This window comes from Octopus bimaculoides, chromosome 10, assembly GCF_046866305.1.
Source record: "Octopus bimaculoides isolate indiv1 chromosome 10, ASM4686630v1, whole genome shotgun sequence".
NCBI lineage: Eukaryota > Metazoa > Mollusca > Cephalopoda > Octopoda > Octopodidae > Octopus > Octopus bimaculoides.
Genome location: NC_142937.1, coordinates 24,996,225 through 25,015,044, shown reverse-complemented (window position 1 = coordinate 25,015,044; position 18,820 = coordinate 24,996,225).

Sequence of the window (18,820 nt, the reverse complement as noted above, 5' to 3'; positions counted from 1 at the left end):
AACGAAATAGAACAAAACAGAAACACAAGTATTTAAATGGAATGGAATTTTCATACACCCTGCTGGTTGTAATGTAGTTTTTCTTTCAGCTCGAGTTGTTCGAAAATTGTTCAACGCATTATTTAAGATTTATATCACGTCATTTACGTAGGTACATACATACATACATATATACATATGTATACATCATATATACATATACATGAACATATATATATATATATATATATATTTGACGCGCCATTAAGAAAACTACATTTTTTTACTGTTCCTACTGTAATATAACAACTGTGCTGATGATGCTTATTGAGGCAGAAACATGAGACAAAGGCTCCTCTTTTGTCTGTAGGGAATAAGACTGTCTTGTCCATCACAGCCTGCCTAATTTGGTGAATTTTGATTGGTGAGATTATTTCCAATTCTCATTTAGTGCTGATACCAAATGTCACAAAATGATTGAACTTACTTCTCAGAAAGCGGAGACGTTTTTAATAAGTAAAAAAGTTGTTTCCTGCGTTACTTGATATACATTTGTTTTCGGTTGTGTTGTTGTACAACATGCTACTAGCGATTCTGAGTAGTTTTTCTTAGCACGTTTATAAATATATAAAGATGTATGCATGTATATATGGATGGATGGATGGATGGATGGATGAATGGATGGATGGAGGTAGGTAGGTAGGTGGGTTGGTAGGTACATATATATATGTATATATATATATATATATATATATATACATATGTATGTATATATACATACATATATCTACATATATCTATATATATATTCCTACATATATATGTGTGTACATATATATATATATATATATATATATATATATATATATATATATATATATATATATATCAATGTATTTATGCACATGTATGTATATATGAATGTATGCATGTGTGTATATGTGTTTCTATGTAAGTGTACATAAGACAAATCTTGTAATATTTTAACAGATATACCCCTTAACATTTTTTACTTAAAATATTACTTGCTTTTCCACAAAAACCAACTCTCGATGAAATTAATGCAATTGCATTCCAGTTGTGACAATCTTATCAATAAGAAATGTGTATGTCCGTATGTACGTACGTACGTACGTATGTATGTATGTATGTATATGCATATATAAACGCATATACATAGATATATATATGCATTATGTAACATAAATGTATACAAACATATATACACATATGTATGTACGTATGTATGTATGTAGGTAGGTAGGCAGATAGGTATGCATGCATGCAGGCGACGTGTATATCAATGTACAATATATGGAAGAACTCTGCGTTGCACAGCACAACCTTCTACAGTTTTCTGTAGAATCTACTTAGAAACTTAGAATCAGTTTCTGATTTCTATGCTAAAAATATTGGAGATTATAATATTGGAATATAATATTGGAGATTCTTTGCTATAAATATTAAAGATAGAATTTTGTCATGTTTCGAAAATTAAATCTTTTTTGTTTCTCTCTTACTTTGTTGTTGTTGTTGTTGTTGTTGTTGTTGTTGTTGTTGTTGTTGTTGTTGTTGTTGTTGTTGCTGTTGTTATTGTTGTTGTTTTGTTTTGTTTCGGGTGAGTTGCAGTTATTTTACTCAATGTTTAACTCTGAAACCAGACCCAAAACCCTAACACTAAGCAGTAAAATGAACCACAAACCGAAATCTTACTTTTCTATTTTTGATATCTTCATTATAACAAAGCTGGCGTGCTGGCAGAAGTGTTAGCACGCCGAGTGAAAATGCCTACCACCACTTTACCTGTCTTTATACGTTCTGAGTTCAAATTCCACTGAGGTCGACTTTACATTTCATCCTTCCGGGGCCGATGAAATAAGTACCAGTTGAACACTGGAGTCGATACAATCGTCTCCCCTGAAGTTGTTGGCCTTGTGCTAAAATTTGAAGCCAATACATGGAAAAATATACACAGCACAACTCTGTACACTTTTATTTTGAATCTATTGAGCAACTTAGAAAATGTTTCAGATTTCGGTTACAAACATTAGGGATTGATATTTTATCATGTTTTAAAAATATTCATGTTTGTTAATTCTATTTATTTGTCAGTTATTTCGTTCTCTGTGTAGCTCTGAAACTAAACAGTTTTTCCTAGACCAAAATCCCTAGCGCTAATCAATAAAATTAACGATATACCGAGCTTTTACTTGCGGCATTTTAATATCTTCTTTATAACATGTATTTCAGTAAAATGAAAGAATCAGAATTAATAGCAGAGATCTATCAGATTTTGTAGCTAGTTCATATGAATGGGATAAGGTTTAGCTTGGAGGAATGAAATAGGGGTTATCCATGTAAGCGAGGAATTGATAGCAACAAAGTTAAACAAGGATAGACTGGGGGAGTCAGTTTACCATTGTAATTCATTTCTACATAACAGTTCGAAGGAAAGAATAAATTCCATAGAGTCCTAGTTCCTGCTCCCTATTAATGCAAGTTTCTGTATCTAGTAAAATAATAATCAACATAGGTGCATGTATGATGGCTGAAGCGGATTTTGCAATCACTGAGTTCTGGGTTCAGTCTCACTGCATGTCAATTTGAGCAAGTGTTTTCTATTATATCCCCGAGTTGATTATTATTGCCTTGTGAGTGAATTTAGTAGATGGAGATTGTGTGGAAGCCCACCATACAAACACACATTCATATGTATGTATGTATGTGTGTATGTCTTTGCATTTGTCCCACCTCTAACACTTGATAAACGATGTTAGTTTACGTTCCCATAACGTAGCGGTTCGGCAAAAGAGACCCAATCGTGTAAGTACAAGACTTCAAACAAGAAATATTAGAGGCGATTTGTTCAACTAGACCTTTCAAGACAATGCCCTTGCATGGCCGTAGTCCAGTGAGTGAAGCAAGTAAAATACGAAAGATAACTGATATTTATTAAATGACAAAGCGATATCAAATAGTTAAAATCCACCTCGACTCGATTCAAAATTAGAAAAGAGTGGTACAAAATAAAATTAAGCATGGGAAATAATTGCGAAATTCTGTTTCTACCACCATAACAGAATACTACCGTTCATTACTGTATTATGCAGATTTTGTTTGGGGGCATAATTTAAGCAATATGTTGCAATGTTATTTAAAATAATAGCGTATTTATATCAAACTTAAATCAAGCAGAATAACTAGAAAATAAAACAATATTTAATATTTTCAAATAAAACCTGTACGTTTATTTTTTGATCCAAAATATTTTTAGACTAATTGATTTAAAATCACATCAGTTAAACAATAGCGGCTGTCGAAAATTGTTTGTTGGATGCATTACACAAATCAAATATAAACAGCTATAAGCGTAACATAAAACGTCAACAAAGTTGATACCAAGAATAAATATAAATGTATTCATGTATTCGCTCTGTCAGCTTGAATAAACAATAACGAAACATCGGGAAATCTGTGGGAAATATATATGATACAAACGATTATCTCATAACAAACATGCAAAAAATATATACTCTATTACTCTTTTACATGTTTTAGTCATTTGACTGCGGCCATGCCGGAGCACCACCTTTAGTCGAGCAAATCGACCCCGGGACTTATTCTTTGTAAGCCTAGTACTTATTCTATCGGTCTCTTTTGCCGAACCGCTAAGTGACGGGGACATGAACACACCAGCATCGTTTGTCAAGCAATACTAGGGGGACAAACACACACACACACACACACACACACACACACACACACACACACACACACACACACACACACATATATATATATATATACATATATACGACGGGCTTCTTTCAGTTTCCGTCTACCAAGGCTTTGGTCGACTCGAGGCTATAGCAGAAGACACTTTCCCAAGATGCCATGCAGTGGGACTGAATCCAGAACCATGTGGATGGTAAGCAAGCTACTTACCACACAGCCACTCCTGCGCCTATATATATATATATATATATATATATATATATATATTAATTATCAGGGGGCCAATCCCCTGAGATTGCAGATAATATTTCTGAATCTCTTTGATTCTTTAAATGTGCTGGCCCCCTGATAATTAATCGATATTAATTAATATATTAATATATGACTAATTACCAGATCTTATAATAATATTTACTCATTACTCATGTTCTCATTCTGAATATATTCGACGCAGTAAATGGTTTCTGCGGATATATTCCTGGAATTAGCGCGCGAAAACGAAGACTTTTGAACTTTACCATTAAGCTGTAATTAGCAGAACCATATGCACGCGCACACATGGCGGTGGGCAACTATGCATACGATTCTGAAAATTACTGCTACATTACAAATCAGGCTGATGAGGAATAGACAAATGGTAAGAATTTGTTAAATCCGAAACCTGGTTCCTGTTTAATAATGATTTTTTAGGTGATTTTAAATGTCTTGCCCGCTCACGTTTTTGGTATGCTGCTATATTTCATGTTGAGAACTTTTTAGGTCTTAATAGACACAAAATGTGATCTATTTCTAGCGCATTAATTGTCCACGTTAGTGGTCGACGTTATTTTTAAAATGTACCTTAATCCCCTGAGATTGCAGATAATATTTCTGAATCTCTTTGATTCTTTAAATGTGCTGGCCCCCTGATAATTAATCGATATTAATTAATATATTAATATATGACTAATTACCAGATCTTATAATTATATATATATATATATATATATATATATATATATATATATATATATATGTGTGTGTGTGTGTGTGTGTGTGTGTGTGTGTGTGTGTGTGTGTGTGTGTGTGTGTGTGTGTGTGTGTATTAATGAGTGTAAAATTATTTCAAGTATAGGCACAGTGCCAGAAATTTGGAGGGGGACTAGTCCATTGCTTCGACCACAGTGCTTAGCTGGTGCTTATTTTATTGACCCCGAGAGGATGAAAAGGAAAAGTTGAAGTCGGTGGTATTTGAACTCAGTGTGCAAAAAGCCGTAAGAAATGTCGCTAAGCATTTTGTGCGGTGCAGTAATGATTCTTCCAGCTCGCCAGCGGGTTCAGTCCTTCTGCAATCCACTTTGGGAAAGTGTCATGCCTTTCACTTTCGTCTGAGACCACTTGAAGTCTTGTGAGTGGATTTGGTAGACGAAAACTTAAAGAAGCCCATCATGTGTGTGTGTATGTGTGTATGTATAAACATACATGTGTGTGTGAGAGAGAGAGAGAGAGAGAGAGAGAGAGAGAAAGAGAGAGAGTTATTTTATGCCTGTGCTTACAACGCTGGTTGACAACTGATGTTGGTTTGTTTACATTCCCGTGACCTAGCGATTCGGTAAATGATTACACCAATAGAATAAGTACCAGGTTTAAAATTTAAATACTGGAATCGTTTTTTTTTTCAACTAAATCCCTTTAAGGCGATGCTCCAATATGGCTGCTGTCCAATGACTGAAACAAGTAAAAGATAAAAGATAATACAAATAAACAATAGAAACAAAATATATATCAATGAGTGATATGTAAAATATAGAAATAATTTCAAATCATTTCGTGGTTTCGAAATTTTTTATATTTGCTTACTTCACAATTTTATGATAATTGTAAATGGCAAATCTGTCATGGGATCGTGATAAATTGTCTTAGCAAATTTATTGCAACATTACGCCGTTCGCATTTCACTAGGTACTCATTACACAGAGAGATGTGATTGGAAAAGAGATGAAAGATTGCAGTTTCGTTGCCTTCCCTCCCTTGATGTTTCTATAATGCCGTTATAATTATATAAGCATACCGCATCACATTTTATGAGAAGCTAAGTAAGGAAATTGCGACGTCGATCTATTATGAACTGTGAGGTTTTACGTACCAAAATATGCAGTAATTCACCTGAGGGATGACAATAAGATGGTGGATTGATTCCCGGGTATGTTGGCACTTAAGCAATGTTTTTCCTACATACATAAACTTTAAGGAAGAAAGGACTGGCTTTAATGAATTACATGTTAGCTCAAAAGAAAAGATTACTATTAATTCCACAGCACCGGATTTTCAAAATAACACTTACTTATTGTGGGTTTCAAACATGGACCGGTGGATTTTGATACATTGGAAAACACTAGTACGTAATAGAGTATACACTTTTTTTTATCAATACTAGTTTCAAATTTTGGTACGAAGCCAGAAATTTCGGGGGAGGGGTGAGTTGATTACATTAGAATGTTAAAGGGGGCGGCGAGCTGGCAGAATCGTTAGTATGCTGGGGGAAATGCATAGCAGTATTTCGTCTGTCTTTACGTTCTGAGTTCAAATTCCGCGTTGCCTTTCATCCTTTCGGGGTCGTATTGGGGGTCGATTTAATCGACTGGCCCCGCCTCCCCCAAAATTTCTAGCCTTATGCCTAGAGTAGAAAAGAATATACTTTTCTACTAAGGCGGCGAGCTAGCAGAAACGCTAGTACGCTGGCCGAAATGCTATGCGGTATTTCGTCTGCCGTTACGATCTGAGTTCAAATATCGCCGAGGTCGACTTTGCCTTTCATCCTTTCAGGGCAGATAAATTAAGTACCAGTTGCGTACTGGGATTGATCTAATCGACTGGTCCCTTCCCCAAAAATTTCGGGCCTTGTGCCTAGAGTAGAAACGAATATTAGAAAGTTAAAAGGCGACGGACTGGTAGAATTGTTAGGACGTGGGAGAAAATGCCCAACCGTATTTGTTCTGGCTCTTTACGTTCTGTGCTGAAGCCCCAACCGAAGTCGTTGTTGTCATTCATCCTTTCGAGGCCGATAAAATAAGAACCAATTGACTCCTGGGATCCATGTAATCAACCTCCTCCTCCTCCTCCTCCCGGAAAAGCTGTTTGCTTTGTGCCAAAATTAGAAAGGATATTGGAAGAATGAAATATACTTTTCTTTCCTAATTTAGGTACGAGGTCCGAAATTTTCGGGGATGGGTCCAGTCTATTAGATCGTCCCCAGTACGCAACTGGTACTTAATTTATCAACCCCGAAAGAATGAAATGCAAAGTCGACCCCGACGGAGTTTGAACTCAGAACATAAAGACAGATGAAATACTACTAAGCATTTCGCCCGGCGTGCTAACGTTCCTGCCAGCTCGCCGTCATAGAATTCTACAATTATTTCTTTCTTTATTGCCTACAGGCGGCTAAACATAGAGGGGACAAACAAGGACAGACAAGGGGATTAAGTCGATTACATCGACCCCAGTGCGTAACTGGTACTTTATTTATCGACCCCGAATGGATGAAAGGCAAAGTCCACCTCGGAGGAATTTGAACTCAGAACGTAGCGGCAGACGAAATACCGCTAAGCATTTCGCCAAAGCTTAGCGTTTCTGCCAGCTCGCCGCCCTAGAATTCTATAATTATTGCCATCATAATTGCCTTGTATAACAAATATATGATTTTGGAACTTTTAAACAGTGTCAGTAGATAAAATTGGATTCCACGAAATTTGAAACAGCAAGATATATGACCCTTATTGTATTGCAGCATTGAAAATATGGCTTCCGAAAACTCTCAGAAGACCTTTACTATTAGATAAGACAGAAATATAATGCTGTGCCGTTAATGCCATTGTAAAAGTTATTGGTCGATGTCAGAGAAATGACTTATTTCAGCTGGTAATTGACCGGATCCAAGGTCTATCTTGATATATACTTCATTTATTTTTGCTAATTTCACGACGTGTCTTTTTCATAAAACCGATTGAGATGATTCATTTTGTTACTGAAGGAAATTGCATCTAATTTAGAAGGGTGAAAGGCTAAAAGAAACACAAAACGGATTTGAAGAAGAATGCGAGGAATAAAGTATGCATTATATCTTATCCTATCATCTTCGATTTAAGTCCGTACATAGAACCGACTGCGGAGTCTATACGTCGTAATTCTTTTTTTTCTTTTTACTTGTTTCAGACAATGGACTGCGGCGATACTGTGGCATCACCTTGACGAACTTTTAGTCGAGTGAACCCATACCAGCACTTATTTTTTATTTAAACACCAGTACTTATTCTATCGGGTCTCTGTTGCCGAACCGCTAGATACGGGGGCGTAAACACACAAGCAGTGGTTGTGAAGCGGAGGTAGGACACACACACACACACACACACACACGTACATATATATATATATATATATATATATATATATATATATATATATATATATATATATATACACACATATATATATATACATACATACATATATATATATACACATACATATATATTTACTCACGTAAATATTGTAATAAGTGTTGATTTGTGTGAGTGATATATTATATGAATGTTACGAGATTTGATCATGAGTAAGAAATTTTGCATGTTCAAAGGAATATCGTCTTGCTGCTTAGCCTGTGTTTGGTTTTGATCTTGATATATCTATGACTAAAGGCGTTCCATCCAGAATCATAAATCTTTTCAGAGACAGAGTAGAATATTTGACCTTTGTTGTAGTTGGCAACCAATCCCAACCTGTCGCTCAATTCAAAACGTGACTCACGAAACCTTTGTTCGGGCGATTTTCCTGAGTCACCATCTCATATTTTTAATCCAATTCGTCGCCAGGTTACCCATTTTGAAGAACACAATGCACAGCCAGTCTGGGAATCGAAACCATGATCTCGTTATCGTGAATGCAACACACTTACCATTAGGCCATGCTCTTTCACATAAAGCACATTACCAAATGTTTCCTTCCGCTTTTCAAGATAGATCAGCTGCAATGAGAGACGGGGTAATTTGGCTGCTTTTTCTAGCAAGTCGGCTAACCACATATAGATTTCATCGTTGTTTCATATTTTGTTGTTACAACAGCATCTCGTGTAGAATCTCGTGCAGAATTGAATGACGCAATAAAGTATCTATTGTTTGTGCTTAAACATGTCCGTTGTCAAGGCAACTGTTATTAGCTTGGATGTAGCTAATTAACGCAAAACTCCTATTATATGCTCGATGAGTCATGGTGATATCAATAAAACAAATCCCTCATGGGAATTTTCATTTTATTTTTCGTTTTTTTTTTTAAATATATTTATGCTTTTATTTATTTATTTATTTATTTATTTGCTTTGTCATTGCGTAAGCGAATACCAAAGCAACATGCTGTAATTCAAAAATTGTCTGCATTTAAGAGATTTGGAAATTTATGGACTCGCGGGAGATCAATACAAAAATATTTGTAGCTTCATGTAGCTTTATTTTATAAAACAGCATCACTTTTAAATTGGATTATTAAGTTTATCATTAAAGATACTTGTGCAAACACAATGTAATTTGTGATGGACAGTTGTAATGCCAATACTTAATGTGCAATAAAGCGATAAACGCTGATATCTTCTGACAAACCAGATTGTTTAGATGAGTGGAAAATGGCCGACAGACAGGAACCGAGCAGTAATATCCACTTGATAGATCTTGCAATGCTATGTTCAACTCCTCTGTCTGACGGAAGAATATACAGGTAATTCATATCAGTATATACTTCTAGTTATGATTTTTTAGACAGTTACTAACGGACTACGAAGATCAAGTACCACACACACAGTGATGTACAGCAAGTACATCTGGGACAGTTCTGTTGCTCTCTACCATTCTTTGTCTCTGTAGGTGGGCACAGTCACTCAAACATATTGTGTGTGTGTGTGTGTATGTGTGTGTGTGTGTGCGCGTGTGTAGGGGCGTGCAATGGTTTTCATCGTAAGGGCATTGGTAACCTAAGAATAAATGATACCTGTGAAATGTCTCTGCATGTGTAATCATTCTTTATTTTATAAGTGAGTTTTCCAATGAGAAATAGTGAAGGAAATTGTTCAAGAATAATCACACACACACACACACACACACACACACACACACACACCCGTCAATCTCGACACAGTTTTTCTCTCTCTGTTTTTATCTGTCTTTCCTTTTTTCCCTCTTATACCTTTCTGTCGAAGAGCATAGGCTCGAAACGTCATTCCATTCCTCCGGAGTGTCAAAGTAATACACCTGCCTGCTTTTGCCTCCCCTGCTTTGTCTTTTGCTTTCAGTAAATTTGAACTATATGTATATATATATATATATATATATATATATATATATATATATATATATATATACATATATATATATATATATATATATATATATATATATATATATATATATATATATATATATATATATATATATATATACAGAGGTTGGACAAAATAATGTAATCACCTAGCATCATAGCATCATAATTTTGAAATATGTATAAAACAGTCAAAAGCTTGTTTATTTATTTATTTTTTTTATTTATTATTAGTGTTGCTTAATATGTTTTGCTAAAATTGCCGTTTCTTTTCAGATGTCATCAAAAAAAGATAATTAACGTTCGTTAAAATTACAGATCTATCGGATTTTCAAAATGGTCAAATTTTTGGTGCTCGTATGGCAGGCGCTAGCGTAACGAAAACAGCAGAAATATTTGGTGTATCAAGAAGTATTGTCTCGAAAGTAACGATAGCCTTTGAAAAAGATGGAAAAACATCCTCGTCGAAAGAAAACGCTGGAAGAAAACCAAAACTTTCAGATAGGGACCCTGGGACTCTTACGTGAATTGTTAGAAAGGATCACAGAATTACTGCAGAGCTTAATGTCCACCTTGCGAATCCAGTTACCACAAAAACTGTCTGCTGGCAGCTGCACAAAGCCGAATTTCCCGGGAGGTCTGAAATCAGAAAACCACTACTTTCAAAAACAAGCATTGTAAAGTGTTTAGAGTGGAATAAAAATCTACAGAATTGGTCCCTAGAGCAGTGGAAGAATGTTATTTTCTCGGACGAGACATCCTTTACCTTATTTCCGACCACCGGCCGAGTATACATGTGGAGACAGCCAAAAGAAGCATTTGAATCAGACTGACGTATTCAAGCTGTTAAACATGGAGGAGCATCTGTGACGATCTGGTGAGGGGGGGGGGGCGGTTATATCTTGGAAATCCGCCGATCCAATGGTTTCCCCTCATGGCGGAATTAATATTCAAAACTTTTTAAATATTTTATCTGATCAAATTCATCCTATTGTTGCGGAACTGTTTCCCGAAGGAAACGCAATCCTTCAGGATGATAATGCACCAATTCACACAGCTAAAGTTGTTACTGAATGACACGAGGAACATTCTAGTTAAGTCCCCAGATTTCAATACTATTGAACATTTATGGTGCGTTTTAGAAAAACAAGTTAAGAGTCGATACTCTCCACCATCAATCACTACAAGAACTGGAGACTATTTTAGCTGAAGAATGGACAAAAATTCCTTGGGAAACAATTCAAACTTTGTACGAATCCATACCTGGTAGAATTCAAGTTGCAATTACTGCCAAAGGCGGTCCTACTCCATACTAAAATAAATGTGTTTGAAATTTTAAGGTGTTTCCATTATTTTGTCCAACCCCTGTATATATATATATATATTTATATATATATAAGCCTTGGTTATTTCTTCACCGAAAAGTATTTAATGAAATCCTATCCTCACGACGCACATGAGACAAATTATTCAAGAACAAAAAGTAGAATTTATCTGTTTATTTCAATGAAACTGTTTAAAGTACTTCAAGGTAATTAGGAATGAATTGGGATATTAGATTAGGAAAAAAAACTTAGAAAAATTCAAAGTTATCCTGCGTGTGAAGATTAGGTGGGTGTTAAAAGATAATAAGTCATGGAGATATTTTTAAATCTGAAACAATAACAAAATCACCAACGAAACGATATTTAGCTGCGATAATGAATATAGTATTTCAGTAAGTATTACATTCATAGATTAAGCACAAGCGATATTTTTCAGACATGATATTTTTAGATTGTCAAAGGACGGCGGTGAAGGTTTGTCTGGAAAATTTGCAATACTTCCGGAACTGGACAGGAAAAATGAGTGGGAGCAAGCTACATTGGTTTATTTTCAGACTGAAGATTTAATCAGTATTAATGTAACAGAGAGAAGTTCGATCAAAACGCTCAAGGTCTGAGAAATTTTGATCAATCGGGCGTGGGATTACGTTGACGAGTAAAAGACAAGTAGAATCCACTTAACTGGATTGTATGTCGATGATTTAGTCACTTGTGATGAGTAGAATTGTGGCTGCAAGGAAAACCTACTGTAAACTAGTTCTGTAAATTTCGTAGTCGTTTAAATATTAGCAAGAATGCGTATTAACAGAAAGAATGAGATGGTGCGAATTTCATTGTCTGCCTATTGTTATTAGATTTAGAAGCCAAAATGACCAACTATCGCTATTTAGGTTTATCATGTCTTCAGTTGCACATCAATTGCTTTTGAATATCGAAGAGAACTAACATGCAAGCTTTAGAGATACATACCGAAGACGACAGAAGGAATAATGTGCAGAATTAATCAATATATTTATTAATCCACACGCATAACCTCTACAATTATATACACTTGCATGCATACATACATACATACATACATACATACATACATACACACGTGTGTATACGCACGTGCGTATCTACGCTGATGTATGTATAACCCATAAATTCTCTTAGGCTTCCGAATATAAAACATATTTAAATGTTAACCTACTTACAAAGCAACTTGTGTGTGTGCGTGTGTACATGTGAATAAATGCATAAAAACACAGACATTAATATTTATATATACACACATTAATATTTATGTTTGCATATACTCTACATACATACTTGTCGATATATATATATATATATATATATGTATATATATATATATATATATATATAATACACACACACAATTAAAGTTTGAATACATTCGTTCATACATACATACATACATACATACATACATACATACATACATACATACATACATACATACACACGTGCATGCATACACATATGTTCATACGCAAACATCCTTATAATTTCTTTTTCATCAAATACATTTTACGAATTTCAATGCAAGAGATTACATACGTAACTAATATATATATATACTCTTGCAAGCAGTCGATATTAAAAGATGCATCAGTTATACATTCTTATGTTTTCTATTATTTGAATATTGGTTTAAATATTGTCTCTTAGGATTTTTTTATGACTGCTTCTACTTACCTTTCTCTTGGATTATCTTGGAAGGAATTGCCTTTGTAATTAAAATACAATAGATTAGATAAGTCTAATAAAAGCAGCGATGTATTTTTTTCTCTTAAGATATTTGCATTTAGTGATGTTCATGATTTTTTTAATAACATGAATAGGCTAATTCAATCAGGAATTGAATCCAAAAATGATATTACAGTCTGATACCTGGATAAGCTTCCTCTTCTAATATAATTCTTGCAGCAAGTTAAAAGGTGCCGTATGTGGTTTCATGCCTTGCTAGAAATGTTAACGAAGTTCGCATATTTCGCTTATTACAGCATTAAACAAAATATCTAGAAACTCCATTGGATGCCTGCGAAAGAATATATGTCGATCATTGTTGGAATGTTCTTGGGTGCAGTTATCCTCGGTCAAGATCTATCTGGGATTAAATAAGAATGCATGATAATAATAATGACTCAAAGCGGTTGCTTGATCTGCTAGAAGTAGCAGAAGAATTCTTTCGAGTCATGCTATAGTTTTAAATGAAGGGAATATAGTCCCTGATATAGAACCAGGTGGATGTTCACTGATGGCACGCTTTAGATGATAAGTGTGTTCACTCAGAGATGACATGTCTTGGCAGAGAAGCAACGAGGTTTCAGGACATGCCGACAGTGCACCATCAACCGCCGGCAATGACCCATTCTATGTTTTTCTCTTCTTTTTCCTCCCCTGTGCTACGAGAGGGTATAGTATCTCCGCTTTATCCGGAGGATCTTCCCTCCCTCCTGCAACTGTAGGGTCCTTCGCTGGGCGACCATTGTTGCCCACCTTTCTTTTTTTAAGAGGTCTTCACCTCCTCGACTGCTTCCATTTCCCCCCTCCAATGGGAGAGCGGGAGGCACTACTTTTATTAACTGCTCCAGGACCTTACTTTGGTCCTGGGGACAGTTCATTTTAATGGGAACTGGCTCCAGGCACCGGTGACACTTGGGGGCGTCCCTCAAGAATGAGAGAATACCTAGAAGCGACCATTCTAAAAAAATCTGGGAATACCACATTCTTGGCTGATTGGGTCCACAAGGTCAAAACCGCTTTTCACCCTACCCAATCAGCCGCAGGCAGAATTTAAACATTGAGGAGCTTGGCTCCGCTGCCACCCAGACCCCGGCGGATAGTGCCTTCTATCCACTCGGGTTCTATCCCGTGTGGCGGCCCACAGACCTAAGGTCTTGTTAATTTCTTCCCACATACTGTGGGAAGAAACAGAATCTTTTGCCCTTCCAAGGGCTGGCGACCCACCTCAGGAGTGTCAAATAGCAACCACACCGTTGCGTACTTAACACCCCTGGCAATAAACGTAATAGTTGCCAGATATTCTGCCATCTCTTTTTCTATTTTAACTTTAGGAAAGACCTTAATGGTGTCGAGTGACTTAGAATAAGTCCTCAACACCACTGTTCTCTCCTTTAAGTCTTTTAACTACTGCTTGGGTGGGACAATCTCCCATTCCAACGCAGTGTTTACCTTCTTTGCCATGTTTTCAGAAAAAGTCCAATAAATAATTCACAACAAAAAGTCTAAATAAAGTCCAAAAAATCAAAAAAGAGCAGAAAGACAGAACGGAGATAAAGAAAGAAGTAAGACAGTTCAAGCCACGGCAACACAAAATTCCGGCCACCCAGTAATCCTGGCCAACAGGTATTCCAAAAAAAGTTACTCCAAAAAGGTGCTCCAGAAGGAACACAAAAAAAAAATCCTCCACAAATTGGTAGAATTTTCCAAAATTTCACAATTTTTCGGAGGCGAGATGCACCCCCAAAACAACGTTTCTCACAACTAAGTGAGTCACTTAGTGCGACTGCAGGCAAATAAATGTCCGGGACCTAGTAGGGATTTCTTATTTGAAGAAAGAAAAACAATATCAATCAACAAAACCCCACCAAATCCCCACTCCAAAAAAAAAAAAAACAGATGCCTGCCTTACAGTCGCGCCTTTAAAAGTTCTTCACTTCAAGACGGCCGCGAAATCACGTCTTGACAGCATTCAGTGTGGAAGTAACCAGCTGACGCATGCGCAGTAAACAAGCTACTTACCACACAGCCTCTCCTGCGCCTATGAAAGATTTTTTTTCAAAAATAGCAAATTAGCGATGGTCAGATGCAAGAATGTCCTTTTGGTGTTTTTTTTTTCTTTTTGTATAAACGTTTTATGCTCTTTTCAGCCATTCAAATAAACTTTTTATATGCGTGTTTAAAAATCTGAAAAAAAGCACAAACAAAATTTTCCTTCCATCAGGTCTATGTCCATCTGTGTTTTTAAAGATTTTTTTTTTTACATATAAATAATAACTTTTAAATGAAGAATTTGTTTTTCTTTTTTTTTAATTTCATAGATATTGTGACCGTGTCAAGAAGTATTCCTTAAGAAACTATATTCATCGATATAAAAATGTGTACATTTGCTTGTGTGTATAATATGTGTGTCTGTCTGTCTGCTTGTCTGTCTGTCTGTAGATATATATATATATATATATATATATATATATATATATATATATATATATATATGTTTGTATATATAAATATGTATATACATTTATATGTATGTTTAGAAAATATATATATATATATATACGTAACTGTATATATTGTATATACATATATGTATGCAACTTTACATACATACATACATACATACATACATACATACATACATACATACATACATACATACATACGTATATATATGCATGCAACTGTGTGCTAGCAGTGATTTACGTTCCAAATTACCTCCGCAGTGGCTGGCCTAACTACGTTTCAATACTTAGATTTCCTTGTCTGTTACATGCCACTAACATTGATAATATTTCATAGCCTGTTCTGTAATTTTCGTTACCTCTGTCTTTCTCAAATTGAAACATTATTCCGTATGTAACACTACAGTTCATTACGATAACCATAAATTCCTTTGTAACCATTGCTGAATCAAATCTAATGATGTAATTTGATTCCCAACCAGAATTGAAATCATGATTTTCTGGTTGTATTCAAGAATGATATAGAAATATTCTGAAAGTTGTGCTTAAGACAGAAGCGACTTCCAGTGCAGTTATTTTCACTTCAATACATTACCAGTTTATCTGACTATATAATCAAATAGACTGACTGCATAACAGAAATATCCATATTTTATTTCTACATTATTTTGATTGTTATATTCTGTCGAATATTGTATATCTTCCCTTTGCTATTACATTTCAACGATTCTACAATTAGTTTCTAAGCTGTTTACGTCTAGGATAGAGAAAAGGAAACTACAACGGTACTTTAGCGGATAAATAATTCACCTCAGTAAATATCAAAATTGCACAACACCGAAATAGTAATACTGGTTGAATTTTGAGGGTGATTCTCAAGTATGATTTTGGTTGTAATGGCAGAAACAAACTTAACAAAGAATGAGAGAATTTCTCTTTCATGAATACATTCGGTGCCATAAATGGTGTAAAGTCGTAAAATCTCATCACACATAAAGTTAATTATATAAAGGACACAGGTTCTGTTTTCAGTAAGATCTGTTTTATTTACTGTCTATAATGAACTCGAAATACTCTTTACTATCGCAAATTCTGTTTGGTCTTTTAGAAATACAACTTTCCATTTCAGACAGTCTAAACAATTTCACATATACTGCTTTTAGCTTTGCTGTTGTTACTTTTGTGAATGATAAAGCGGCGAGCTGGCTGGATCGTTGGCACGCCGGACAAAATGCTCAACGGCATTTCGTCTGCCTTTACGTTCTGAGTTTAAAGTCCGCAGAGGACGTCTTTGCCTTTTTTTCCATTTTAGGATGGATAAAACAAGTATCAGTTGAGCATTGTGTCCGATGTAATCCGCTAGCCCCACCCCACAAGTTTTCAGGTCTTATGTAGAAAGGTTATTGTTAATGTGGTAAGTTGGCAGAACCATTAGCACGTTCGATAAAATCCTCAGCAGCATCTCGTATATCTCTTTAAGTCCTGATCTCAAATTCTGCAGAGGTCAACTTCGCCTTTCATCATTTCGAGGTCGATAAAATAAGTAACATTAGAGCTCCGGGGTCGATACAATCGGATAGCCATCGCCCCTAAAATAACTGGCCTTGTACCAAAATTTGGAACTATTATTGTTATTGTTGTATAGTACCAGAACAACTCTGATAAAGGAGACCTATGATGAAATTAGCTCCTACCATGATTAGATTATCTTTCTTTAACATGTAAGGAATATTGGACTATATAATCTAATGTCCTTCCATTTTTAACGAATTCGGCTTCTATTTCCACCAAGCCGAGGGATCATGTAGAGGCTACCTCATTATTTTATTATGCAGATTGACAAATTGTACATCATCTCAGTTGTTAAAGGTACTACCGCATAGATACATTTAGAATTATAAACACTAAACTTTAGGAGTGAGCTGTCGGCACACTATGCTTCCTAGGTCGCTAAGGGTCTTCTGTCTGAAATACTTCATTAAAACCACAAATTGTATCAGAATAGCACACCTTCCTTTACTTATCCCTCCGCTGCAACTCAAATCATTTCCTTTATTCCAGTATAACAACTCTGTTGTAGGGCTTCACTGACCAATGCGCAGTGTCCTGGCAAATGTGTTTAACGTTCCGTAGTCAAATCCATCTAACTATAGATAGATGTTCTAGTTGTTATACTGCTTTATCTTTCTCACTTAACTCTAGGCCAGAACGGAATGGCAATCTCAACTTATTTTTAGATATTATTTATGTAGGATTACATTATCCAATATGTCTACCCGTTCTTAAGATAGTAGGATGTGATTTTGTGGGAAGTTTGGCTCATCTATAAATACTTAGTGAAGCTGGTAAATTTACATAAATCCTTCTCTCGATAGCACACGAAGATATCTAACGTTTCAAAGTTCACTAGAATTTTGCTGATGCAAAACACTATAAATTTCCTGGAAACCTGGAAATCTTGTGTGTGTGTGTGTGTGTGTGTGTGTGTGTGTGTGTGTGTGTGTGTGTGTGTGTGTGTGTGCTTCTTTCCCCACTTAACAAAGTCTATCTGAAGTCACTAGCGGTAAGTTTTCCGTTAAGTCGTAAAAAGATAAATCATTGACGTTATAATCTGCACCATACCAAAAAGCAACGACTCGGCAACTCTTGCTCTTGACATTTTGAAAACAATCAGTCAGTCGATGAATTGGAAGGCTTCCTTTCGAACCGCATAGAACTATAACAAATATATTTATCACAAAGTATAGAGCAATAAGTAGAATGACCAAAGAAAAAAAGCATATATCTACTGTAGCATAGATTCTAAATGATAAATTTGTCATTTGCCTAATATATAATCATAAGGTGATGACCATTATGCTATCAAAAAGAATAAATCGATACAAAATAAAAATGAATTGGTTCAGAAAAGTCATGCTACCTTTACCAAAGCTCTTCTAAATAAATTGATGAATAAGATTATAACAGACATTTTTCATTGTATGTTTTTACTTTACGAGATAAAGCAACTTGTTAGAAACCCTAGATGTGTGCTACAAATGATAATATTCCTATCGTTCAGACGCAATAACTATCGTCGTGAAAGTGAATTCCAAAAAGCCACTAACGGTATCAATTTCATGCAATTTCAGTACATTATTTTTTATATTTATTCCAGTGTTTGGTTTCGAATTTGGAGATGTGGTGAATGGTAACTGTGATAAGTGAATTGATTTATCTACA